At 38.5% G+C, this 13,372-nt stretch overlaps 1 long non-coding RNA gene across 1 annotated transcript in view; it reads right to left on the bottom strand.

The window, feature by feature from the left end:
* Positions 1 to 13,372, bottom strand: part of LOC139799670 (uncharacterized) — a 60,495-nt gene that overhangs the window by 40,442 nt on the left and 6,681 nt on the right. The gene's annotated exons all lie outside the window — the stretch shown is intronic.

Below are 13,372 nucleotides of genomic sequence, written 5' to 3'. Positions count from 1 at the left end.
TGTGCTTAGTTCACTACAGTATTCACTTCAAAGTAAACATTTATTTTCTGGTATCAGAAAAAATTTGTAGTGATGAGTGCCTACTTGTTGCTACCAGTTTGTACTGGCTAAACCAGTTGCACAGTGCTTTCAGGAGCACTTGGATTTTTATGTCTAGTTTGCTTTATAACATTCATTGACACATAAGAGATTGCTTGCTTGTGGTAACATTACTCAAATTCATTCATAGAATTTACTTAGAAACGTGGTACAAAAATCAGCACATCCTCTCTCACTCAACAACAAATACCCAGGCTCTACCCAAGTGCCTGGCAAAGGATGCCACATTCTCTTGTCTTTCTTCTCACCCATTCTCACCTCTGCCCCCCTGTGTCACCACGTTGAAATGTAGCAAGTGAGTAACTTGTGCAGGTTACACACGAAATCCATTGGCAGGTGGGCAGACTGTTGTCAATAGGCAATGCACCTTTTTCAGATGTGAGGAAAGTGGCATTTTGCAGTGTTGCTAACAGCTCACATGGCTTGTGATGCTATTGCAGCTGAAGAATGCCCTTGAATTTTAAATAAAGAAGCAGTGTTACAGGGGCTCATAAACCACACACAATGACATTGTAAGAGGTATTACTGAGGACCGTGTATCAAGGACTGCCTAGAAAGGAACTGTAATTTCACTGTTTCAAGTGCTCTTGTAATTCCCCTTATAGTAATATCTGAACACCACAAAGCCTTCACTTAATTTATCTTCAGAAACTCTCTGGAATAAATGAGAAAGACGAGAAGTGAAGGAGAACATGACTGATCTTAATTTGCTCCTGTGTTCAGAAGTACTTTTGGACATGTGAGATGATGTACTTCAGCCAAGGTTGCATTGAAAGCCTTTGGTAAAAGAAGAAATTGAAGCTGGATATCATGAATCCAGCTTTGCCTGCTTGCAGTCACTTATCCCTCTGAAAATAAAATCTACCATAAACTGGGTGGATGTATAACTGTTAGTCCAGGTTTAATTAAAAATAGCCCAGGAGCAAAGAGAAAAAAAAAAAAGTAAAAGTTGCAACAATAAATTTCTACAGAAACATGGGATCACACAGGTTTTCTGCAACCTCTTAAGTCATGTTGTGTTCATAAGCAGTCTACCTGGGACAGCTTACACAGACTGCATGCCCGCTGAAATCTGAATTAGAAACCTTTGCCAGATCAGAGACTTTACTGTGACAAGCAAAGTAAATATATTTAGCTTTAACACAAAAAGTGTCAAAAACCCTACCTTTAAACCCACTGAATAGAACGCCTTATTTAAATATAGGCCCAGTGTGAGACATGCATGCAGGCTACTTGCAAAAGCACCTTAACTTCAGACCTAGGCCAATGCAGATCCAGTCCAGGTGTCCAGGTGTCATGCAAGATGGCAAGAAATTCCTATTAACTTGAATGACATAATAGGAATCCTAAAATTGCCAAGCCTCAATCTTAGACTATTTAATTCCATAACTCAGGGGTGAGGACAGAGGGTACAACTATGCATGGGATCTAGACCTAAATATAGAACTATTCTATAAGGTATTTTAATCTTATTACTCACTTAAACACAAACTAATTAACTACAATGATTATTTTGCTGCATAGTTCATTAATATGGACAAGAAAATGCAAAATAAACTAACATTGACATCTTAGAAAGGTATCACAGAATCACAGAAAGTTAGAGGTTGAAAGGGACCTTGACCTAGCCTAGGTATCTGGGATATGTGAAAGAGATCATTGTTTGGACTTTCTATTTCCCTCAATTAAAGAGGAATCTGGAGGACTAAAGCTGCGGGGGTGACTTTTTTGAAGAGCAAAAGTGAGGCTGTCGATCACACTGCTGGGGATGTTGCAATTTTCAGGTTTTCACAAATAAGCAGCACTCTCAAAATGACAAGACCAAGAGTTTCAATACATTTTGACAAAAAAAAAAAAAAAAAAAAAAAAAAAAAAGAAAAAAAGAGAAAAAAATCCAGGGTTGGCTTGTGAAGGAAACAAATAACATATAAATATATTAATAAAGACTCCATTATACAGAGAACTCTGCTATTTGATACTGCTACTGCTATTTTCTCACCCTGTATTGAATATTTATTCTATAGGTGTGCTATGAACACAACTCATAAATTATTTTAAACTAGATTTACTGTAAGACAAGAAGTCTACTACATCTGCATTGAATGCTGTATGCATTTCTATTCTACTTGGCACAGCCATTAGCAAACCCTAGTTTAAATTATTTAAAACAAATTCGCTGAGATGCAAACATTTAAAACTTATTGGTACATATTAGAAACTTATCACAAAGTTTGCCTATCTACATAGCCTGTAAAATGTTTTGTTCTGTGCTCTTTGATGTGAAATTCACTTTACTTCTGAACACAGTGCTTCCATATCTCCCTCAATCTAAATGCAAAGATATTATTTGAATAAATGATAAGTGAGGGATGGAAATCAACTTAAATCTCTCTATCAACCAGATTATGTTGGAGCTGTTGGTCTTATTTACAGTTGCTCATGAAAGATCCCTTTCAGGCACAAAGATCTGTGCCCTGTGCAGGTCTAAGTACAGCAAAGAAACAGCCAGGTATCAAGAGATTTTTAGTTTTGCATTGGCCTTGATGCTGTGATGCAGAGGAAGCCAACTAGCTTCAAGATTCTGAACCACATAATATAAATGTGACTACCTTGAAAAGTATTGAGTTTCACAAACAAAAAGTTACCACATCAGAATGAACATTACTATTTGTCACTCCTTTGCATGAGCTGACCTGTCTGAAAGATCCTTACTCTTTACTGGCACCATTTTGGTGGGGGACAGCAGAGGATACAATAATGGGATACTACTGCTGAAGATTCAGGCTGCAAAGGACTTGATGCTGGGAAGCAGAACATTTCTCTTCATAAAGCATTGGAGTAAATGATTTTAAAAGAACAATAATTACACTGGTATACTTTGTTTTCATTGATTTAAGCAGCTTCCCATCAAAGCAAGTTTCATGTAACAGCTCCCACAAAGCACTCTATCCCTTTTCCATACAGACAAGCCATAAGCACTGAGCACAGCCTATAAACAGCAGCAGCAGGGCTAAAGGATTCCTACCTAGCTCCTTGCAGGCAAGTTTTAATTCTACCTACAGAGAATCTGAGTAATAGCAGCAACACATTTTAATAATTTATGTACTTACATGTGTCTCCATGCAACCCTGTTTATGTCAGTTCCTTTCTCCTAAAAATAGGCAGTTGTCTGCTGTTTGGTATTTGACTTATCCCCAAAATTATTGTTTATTTTTGTCCTGAAAAACTAGTGGTTTGTTTTGTTGTTTGGAGTTTTTTTTCATTGATTTTAAACTTTGCTCTTTCAGAAACACAATCTGACAAGAGAGTTTTGTACATCTGTATCATGCTCATCTTTTACTTCTCCAGACTCAGTGTTTGACAGCTGGATCACTCTTGTCCAAAGAAACACTCTGAAAATGCAGACCCTGTCTGGCGCCAGGTGCACTGTGGTTACTGAGTCCCAGAACCACTGAGATGGCGTGCAGGATGCTGTTCAGTTATTCTAATGGGATCTCTTGCTATTCTTGGGCTCTGGTTGGAAAAATCTAGCAGGCTTGTTTGAGTAATGCTCATACACTGAAAAATTACTCAAACATGACTTATTTGAAAGTCTTTTTCCTGGCTTTTGAAATAAGCTAAAAAAATCTAACACTTCATGTTATTAACAGTTAAGAATATAATGGCCTGTATTAAAAAAATAATAATTAAAAATGTATATTTATAGTCTGAAAATCCTTAAATTACAGAATAGTAAAATAACAGAACACATCACCAGCAGGTGATTGGTGTGTTTGGTTCTTTTTATCTCACTGGCACCATAGTATCTCTTTACAGCAAACTTCAGTAAGTGTCTAGAAAGAGCCAGCCAGTTTTAATTGAAGTCACTCTGCTTTGGGGTTCATCAAATACTTTAGAATTCAGCTTTCTAAAGAGAAACTGTGAGTAAAATATGTCCCACTGAACGCTTGCTCATTCTATTCATGATTAAACTGGTAGTTCATCCCTGTTGAAAATGCAGTGCACCTGAAGAGATAGCTTTTATGAATATAACCCAGGAAGAATATGCTTCCATGAAATAAACATCAGAATTCATGCAGTTAGAAAGCTCAAATAAAAGTTTGATGTGCCTCTGCCATCTCTTCTTATAGATGCACCACACTCATCATCAGTTTCCCAGGCAAAAAAAAAACCAAAAAAACCCCAAACAAACCCAAAACAAAAAACTGCTCATCTGTACTGATGCAAAAGTACATCTGTAGCTTGAGTAGCTTGCCAAGTGCATCTTCAGAGATCATCTACCTGCAAAAGGAACACCCTGAGTTCTCAGCCTAGTCATATACTTAGTTCTGGAGTAATTCCCAGAAAATCAGAGGCACATGCAAAATCAGAATTGGGAGAACTATTCTTGGAGAAAGAACATTGAATTTTCCAGATTTTAAATGGAAAATATAATTGATGTTAATACATAGGGAGAACTTGCTGACTTGCAAAAATTGTTCCACAAAGTGAAGGTTGGTGTTGCATTAAAGACACCTTTCTCCACATGGCAGTTCTTGCCCCGCAGTCTACAGTGGTCCTGTTGACTAATAACAGTACAGCTACACCTTAGGAAGAGCAAATGGAAAACTCTGCTTCTGAAGTGGATATGATAAAGCCAGCGGGTAACTTGGACCATGGAACTTTTGCAAACAGCTAATTTCCTTCTGTCATAAATAAACTTTTCTTTGCTCCCCTTTGTTTAAAGGAAATAAAGACAGATGAACTAAAAATAAATCGCAGCTTCTGTTATTTTTGGCATGTGTGTGAACTTAGAAATGTTCAATTGGTAACCCAGGAGACAGACAGGAGACATCTGTTAAATTCATGGAGATGATATAAGGTAAGCAGGGACAATGTATGCTTCTTACACAGCCCCATGAAACCTCTTCAAGGACCCTTTGAGCCCACCACCAGGTACAACACGAAGAACCAGCTGTGTACTCTCTGAGATGCCAATTGCCATGCAAAGACCTGATTGTGTGTGAGGACTGAGCAGCCAGCAGAAGGCACAGGGATGGAACACAGCCCATGCTCAAAAGGGTCCTCTTTTAGTTGCTTGCTGCCAGAGATTTTTGTTAGTCTGTTGCTTTGTCAGGAAGACAAATTTGTTATAATTAATCTTTGATTTGTTTCAGCTTTTAATAAGAACAGGGTTTTCATTTAAGAAAGAGTGGCTGAATTGTATGCAAAGGTCTGGAAAACTCAGCTTTTGCCCTGAGAATGATTAATCTTATGCAGCTGCTCTCCTGGACTATTTTCAAATGTGTTTAATAAACCTTAAAGATTTGTTACAGAGTGGTGACAGAATTATTTTGCTTGACTTACTTCACATTTTCATGAATTGTGAAAGCTTAAGCTTTGAGAGAAGATAGCTTCCACTGATTTGAATGACTAATAATCAAGAAAGTTTTAAATAGAGAGCACCACCAGCATTATAAAATACTAAACACCACCACTCTGTTACTCATCTCTTTTAGTTACTTCTGTCTCAAGAAGTTTATTTTCCAAGGACTACTCTATATTACTCATTGTCCTCAGGACCTGTGCATTTCCTATCTCATAGGTGCAAATTTTGTCTTTTTCTACAACTGTTCGTGGCAGAGGAGAGAAAATAAATTTTAAAAAAAGGCTTGAATTAACATGTATTTTCTTGATTTTAATTCAATCCTTTCAGTTTAGTTTAAGCTAATCTTCCTGATTTTCACTCATGTCCCTCCCAAAACTATTTCTAAATGTTTTTATTTCATTTATTGTAGTTGTTCTGGGTGTTTCCTTCTGCTAAGCTAGACCCTAATTCAAGAAACTATTTTATTGTCATTAAATTTAAATACATTCTTAAACACTGAGAAAACCAATATGTCATGGAAGCAATATCAACAGTCTTAGTTCAGAAATGGACATAAGTGTTTGTTTAAACTGTTTCATCACTTGGGATGTCTTCCTGAATCAGAACTCCCATGCTATGGTGTGACATTTTGAAGAACACTCAAGTAATTTAGCAGACTATGTGCTGTTCACTTGCAGGTTGGCATTTTTTTAAAAAAATATGCTATCACTGAATGAGGCTGGATTTGGGGATGGCTTTGAAAAGCTTTTGCTGAATTGCAGTGTTTTTCACTTTGTTTATTTCAGCACAGAAATATGTAGTCCAAGCTTTTTATGTAATTCCAGCTCTCACATTTCTATTGGTAACCACCATAAACCATCTGCTTCCTCCTGCTTCATCCCCTCCTTCCAAAGCATAAACCTCCAGTTTATCCCTGAAGAATATTGAGTAATGGGGAATAAAAAAAGAAGCATTTATTTTAAACATTCCTTTAACTTGATGTCTTGGGACTGGGTTTCATCCTAACTGCTGAACAACACAGCCTCTCCCTGATAATATCTTTCCAGTTGTGAAGCAGCCAGCACTGCATGGCAGCAGCCCAAAGCAGCTCTAACAAGTGCACACCACTGCCAAATGTTGCCCCCTCTCAGCCATACTCGGCATCTCTGCCAGTGTAGCTCAATGCACCCTCCTTTCTTCTTCCTTTTATCCTTCTTCCTACTCATGGCTCTGTAAGTAGAGTAATAACATCAACTCTTTTTTTTATACCAAACCATATTTTGTTCCAGGTCATAGTCAGTAACCAATATTTTTCATGTCCCTCACCTGTAATATATTTTCTCCTTTTAGGAAGGAGAGAATTTACCTTAACTTTGTGCTGCTTTTCTTGCCTCAGATGCTTGTAGCTTTCAGGACACAGGCAGAAAGTCACCGTCTGATTTCACCCCAAACATCTGTTTATTGAGCCTTTCACATCCCTGCAAATTCCATCAGTGATCTGGAGCTGCTGAAGGATGTATAGTGAGAAGAAGGCATTCAACCTGCTCCTTTAGCCCTGGAGAGAACAGTTCTGCCATTCCTTCACCTTTTACCATAAAGAGATTAAACTTTCTCACCCCCAAGCATCTATAAACATTCCTAATTGAAAAAATACCAGGAAATTGTAGGCCCTGGCACTATGCCTATGGATGCTGATTACTCTACTCTTGCCCCAGTCTGATGAGTCTCCTGCTCTTACAAGTGCTTATTTTTACAAATATCCTTAATTGCAGGAACAATTTATAACAACGTGTTTGATAATCCATTTATCTCTGGCCAGTCCATACAACTTTTATATTCAAAGTTTCACTCAGACCCATTTGTAAACTATTTTAATACATCAGGGAAGAAAATATCTTTTATGCACAGTATAATCAAATTTCCATTATTTCAGTTTCCTTCTCTTGTTAGATGGAAACACAAGTAGAAAGCTAAGGACACTTTGCAAAATCAAGTATTTCAGTGAAAACATTTTTATGGTTTCAACAAACCTAAATATAACTTATCAGATCAAAACCCTGCAACTAAAGCTTTCACAAAGGGTTGGATGGAGCTACAGCAAAGCATATAACATTCATCTCATCACCCCATAAAAGCAGCTTCCAGGCAGCTGCATCATTAATCTGATTTCAGTTATAAACCTTGGTGCTCAACAAATAAGAATAATTCTTATTTTGAGGACTGTTTTCTCACCTTCTGTCAATGTGTGTTTAGTCAGCACCACAGTGACAGGAGAAGCTGAAAGTGCAAGAGATTTGGAAAGGGAATGTATGACAATTTCATGGTAATTGAAGACTAATTATACTTATCTAGCAAATAATCATTATTGCATTTTCAATGTTTCATTAAAAAAAGAAAACAGATAAAACCTCTTTGCTTTCCTTATTGCCAAACCTGATGAAAACTTGGGGAGAATATAGATACATATCTCCTCCTGGCTACTTTATACACTCCTTCCTCAGGCTCCTAATTCCTGCCTGCACATAGCAGGATATATAACCACTGCTCTAAGCAGAGTTCTGCTGGGCACAAGATACCTAAAAAGCAGATATTGCAAAGCCTGCACCAGTTCTGTGAAAGGTGCTGTTCCATTTATTACAAATTCACTTATTCCTGTGACTCTTAGTGATAATTTATATGCTGGAAGACATGTGATTATTATGCAGTCAGAGACTGGAAAATTACTTCATGAGAATGGGAATTCATGGGACAAAATGCAATTGTCTCATAAGTTTAGAGCTTAAAAAATAATAATAGAAAAGTAATGGAGATCATACAGATATGGTCAAGTCAAAACCCAATCATGGACAGTTCCCACTAATCTCCTCACTTATCCACAGAAAAGTATAAACAGTGCCTCATTTTTTTTTTTTTTCCCTCTTAAAACTGAATTGCTAAATCAGTTCTGCAGCACCCTATGATAAGTTTACTAGAAAATAAATGCCTATGGAAGATGCAATATTCTGAAAAACAAAGTGAAGCAATATTTTCCAGCTGGTTACTTGATCAAAACAATTCACCATTTTACAACATGTTTAATAAACAAAACAACAACAATGAAACCAAAAAACAATTAAGCAAGCATTAAAATTTAAGTACCTATATTACCTGGTAAAATAATACTTTGCATTCAAAGTTAGTCAGTACTCTAGATACAACTAGAATACTATTAAAATAACACAATTCTAAATTACTAAATAGCTGGAAATAAAAAAGGTTTAATTTCCCCTCCTAAATACCTTTCTGTTTCATTTTACTGGGATGACTTCAGGCTAGGGTGAGCTGCCCTCTAGATATTCTAATTTTTTACTGACCTTTGGAGATATGAATCATCTAGAGTTCAACAAGATCTCAAGATGCATATAGAACATCAATAGGAGGATAATAAACAAACAAACAAAAAAAAGAAGCAAAACTTTTTGCTCTTATATGATTCTCATTTCTTTAAATGGGAGTGCAACACCATTTATGGCAGAACAGCAAGTTCTTGGCACAGGATTCAATTGCACTGATTGGAAACTTTGTGATTAAACAAGATTTCATCTGGCAATGCAGCAATGCTTACTCTGAACACCGAGACTCAACTCTGATGTGATCCCACTGTGAAACCAGAACTCCCAAAACGAAGAGCTTACATTTGAGATAGCAGTTTTTCAGCTATCAGAAGCCAGAATCTCCAGATGACACATCCCTGACCGCTGAGTGGCAGTGTAAGAAAAACAAAGCCAAAAGTAAACAGTGAAAATCCACGTGGTCTTTCACCGAATCTGTATCCTGACAGAAACCGCCTGAACATTCAAACAAAACATCCCCATTAGGAGAGAAACATTCTATCAGAGAACACTCCTACACGTACCGTATTGCATCGTGGCCATGTCAGCATTTTACAGTATTTCATATATGCAACATTTAGTAAGCACTCTACATTCGTTTGCAAAGCCAAGCCATGAAGACATTTGTATCTCAAATACATATATGTATAAATCTTTAAAATACCTTTTTTTATGTACACATACGTAAAACCAAATACATATATATTTATATGTTTAAAAGAGGATTAGATCCTTAGGTTTCTTTAAGAAAATTAACAGAAAGGCTGTGATCTTCTGTTAGATTATATTGGACTTTGCCCTAAAAGCAGAAGACAGCTAGATATATATTGTTAAAGCATTAAAACAAAAAAATCCCCACTGCATTCATAATGTCAAGTGAATAGTCCCAAACCTTCCTGAAAATCAACCTTCCTGAGAAAGGGTCTGGAATTGAGTGAAACCTACAAAATGTATGGTGAGTTACACAGCTCTAATAAGAATAGCTGTCTAAAACAGTAATATTGAGTGGCTTTCAAATAACACGGTGGGGAAAAAAAAAAAAAACAAATAAAAAAAAAACCCACAAACAAAACCCCTAAGCTTTCTCAAGCAGAAAACTCTGTAATTACATGAAACACAGAGTAAACTTCAAGTTAAAAAAAAAAAAAAAAAAAAAAAAAAAAGGCAAAAGAAAACTTCAACCATAAATTAATAGATAAGTACTTTCACCAAGATAGATTTATGAGAGCACAAAAAAATCTCATAATGGGCTACCATTCAGAATCTAGTAACAAATGTCTACCTACCTCCTAAGATCATCAGGAGTTGGAAAGAAAATAAAAACAGACTAGGATGAAATGTTAGGGTTACCAAAAGGGTGGTAACCAAGGGATAAAACCTCCTGATTCCTCAACTAGTGCACTTTCTTCTTCTCAATAAATGCTCCACTGTTTTGGGGGACGCAGCACAACAGGAACCTTTAAAAATGGCACAGGGGAACTGAGAAAATGTTTCTTATTGGCAAACAGCTCATTCGAAAAATCAGGAAAATGGAAACGTAAGAGACACAATATTGCATTGTGCAGAAATGTAACAAATGGCACCTGGTGTAAAAGTCCACTGACTAGAAACATGAAAGCAACACAGAACTCTCACAGTATATAACTGCACAAAAGATGAATTCTGCCTCACTTAATGCTGCTTCTTAAGATGTGGTTTCAACTTCAGCCCATTTGAACCCACACTCATGTCTCTATGCTCCTGCCCATTTTTGTGTCACCACCAGCAGTCAGTGGTACATGGCAAGTCAGATCAACTCACTGATAAGGCTGAAAGTTGATTTGTTTTCTTCCTCTTCTGCTGCCTGCATGGCCACAGAATTGTTAGCACCAACACAGGACAGGCAGTGCACAATCATTTCTGAGGATGAAAGGAAAAGACTGGATTGCCCTTTTCAGCAGCTGGTAAAGGTTCTTATTTTAATTTATGACAGTAAAGCCAGGAAAGTTAGATCACAGAATAACTACATTTTTCTAATCTTCCCTATTACTACAAATTAAAAGCTTGAAACAGCTAGAAGAGGTACAATGAAGTACATGAGAACACACCAAGTGTTATGAGGCATCCTTCCAAGACAGCCAGCTCAGTGCATTCACAACATTTCTATGCTGCATATATGCTGAATTTCAGTCTTTGGAATTAACTAAGCAACAGACATAACAGGACATGAATTGTGATGTTGTAAAACACAAAGCCAAATACAGGATATTGATATAACTAGGCAAAAGAGAGTAACACATAATTATCATAGCATGCCCTCTTAAGTGAAACTGGAAAAGGAAAATGCAAGAAAGAAAAGAAAAAAAAGAAAAATCGAAGTATTAGTGAGTCTGCCTGAGTGGTTTGTGGTAGGTTATTAGAATTGCTGACAAGTGAGATGATGCATCAACACTGGGTAGGTCCCCCCTATAGTAACCAATGAGTTTATGGCTTCTTGCCATATTGTACAACCTCTTCAGGTCTTACACACTAAAATGGATCTATCTTAAAAAGCTTTGAATTATTTAACAGCAACTCATTATTTCACTCAGGAAAGTCTGAATATACTGCCATTGGCCACAAAGTTCAATTCCTGACTTTATATCCATACCTATCAGCATGCCAGAAAAATACAGCAATAAGATTAAGTATACACCAAAACAATTGCCCAATTTCCCACTTCCCTGCAGTGCAGCTGAGGCCCAAAAAAGCTGAGTAGAAAGTTAAATACAGCTGTGGAAAGGTACAGATGAAAACTGTGCCTGTCTGGAGCTGAGCTAAGTTTTGACTTACATTCGACAAAGGTGATCAGACTGAAGGGATGAATTATATCCAAAAGTTAAAAGCAGTTAATGTCCCTGTTCAGCCAAATCCTTCCCAAGGTTCAGGATAGTCTAACCCACCATGCAGTTCCCTGGGTAGGCCAAACATGACCAAGCACATTATGGGGGCAGCTGCATCCCCTCAGGTGTGAGGGGAGGTCTGTCACCTCACAGGCACCACCACTGCAGCCCCTGAGGTAAATCCCAGCCAGTTCCTACCTCAGGAATATCTGCAGTGTTATTCTTCACTGAATTCCTCTGAATGAAAAACATTTCTTCCTCTTCTCTGCCTTAAAAGCTGCATTTCCCCCCCCTGGTAGAGGGAAGGATTACCTTCTGGTGCCCCTTTGGCACCTCACGGGGCTCCTCCCTCACTGGGGGTTTGTGTTTCGCAAGATCCAAACCCAGCTTTGTTCCAGTGCCATGTGGGCTGCCTCCACCCGTCCCAACACACAGACACACCTGAATTAAATCGTGCTCGTCCTTCTTCCCTGCCTCTCATCTTCCCCAGCTCTCCTCCTCTGGAGAAAATAGAACCTTCCCCTCAAGCAAGGACGAAGCGCACCCGAGCCCGGGGCTGCAGCTCTGCGGCCCCCTCAGGCCCCGCACCCCTCAGGTCAGGGGCCCACAGACACCTTTACCCCCAGGCACCCGAGGTGGGGGGGGGAATCTGTTTAACTCCCTTTCCTTGAGTACCTACTCACTGAATCTACACAGCCTGCTTACTCCTTGCCACAGTGTTAAACTCCATTATAATCTGGTTTCTACCACAGGCTGTACCCTCTGCTAACACCTCTGAAGATGAGGAGGTCCTTGTGAGGAAGTCTTCATGCATGACTTTCCTCACACGGCCCCAGTGGCTTTGTGCCTCTGGCGCCTTCACAGGCCCTGAATTTCAAGCTAGGACTTCTCCTCAACTTTTCAGACACTGTCAATTGAAACACCCACAAAGGCACAGCTGCTACCCAGTTTGACCTTGGCCACTCTGTGTCCTTCCACCTTAGCACAAGAGAATAGTCCTTGACTCCATATTTCGTAGCCTAGAAATATACCCAAGGGGAAAAGAGAGTAAGAAACTCACTCAGTTTGTGATCATGAATTGCCAATATGACGGACCTGTGAATAAGACATCTACAATCTAAAAACAAACCTAGAAACGGGGTTGTATCAAGCCCCTTGAGAGACTTAGTCCAGAGCCTCATCAACAGCTGTGGCCACCCACGGCTGACAAAGGGCTGTGAGGGGAGCAGCTCTCCTCGCTGAGGGAGGGCTGAACACCAACAGCATGGCCTGTGAGCAGGACAGTGGATGGGCGAGGGAATGCAGCTGCTGTCTGTAACCACACCAGGGGAACATGATACAAAAGTACAGTCACTCTTTTGCCGAGGCACAGAGAGAGCATAGCCTGAATAGGAATCCACTTCCTAAGCTTTCAAACAAGCAGGTTGTATTTTTAATGGAATAGCATTTTGCTATATGACATGGAGGCGAAAACAAAAAATTCACCAGAGATGGAGGTCTGTAGACTTATGGGGTGGTGCTAAGATAGCTGAAAATGTTACCTGATGACCTGCCATACTTCAATAATTTTTTTTGTATCATCAAGTGAAGGAAACAAAATAATAAAAAGTAGAACACTAAGCAGAAAAATTTTAGACAGAAAAGAAAGATGTACTTGTTAAACGTTTGCCCAAAAGTCAATTCTAAAAGAAAGA

This window comes from Heliangelus exortis, chromosome 9 (genome assembly GCF_036169615.1).
Source record: "Heliangelus exortis chromosome 9, bHelExo1.hap1, whole genome shotgun sequence".
NCBI lineage: Eukaryota > Metazoa > Chordata > Aves > Apodiformes > Trochilidae > Heliangelus > Heliangelus exortis.
Note: the sequence above shows the minus strand (reverse complement) of the source record. Positions and strands in the feature narration are given on the sequence as shown.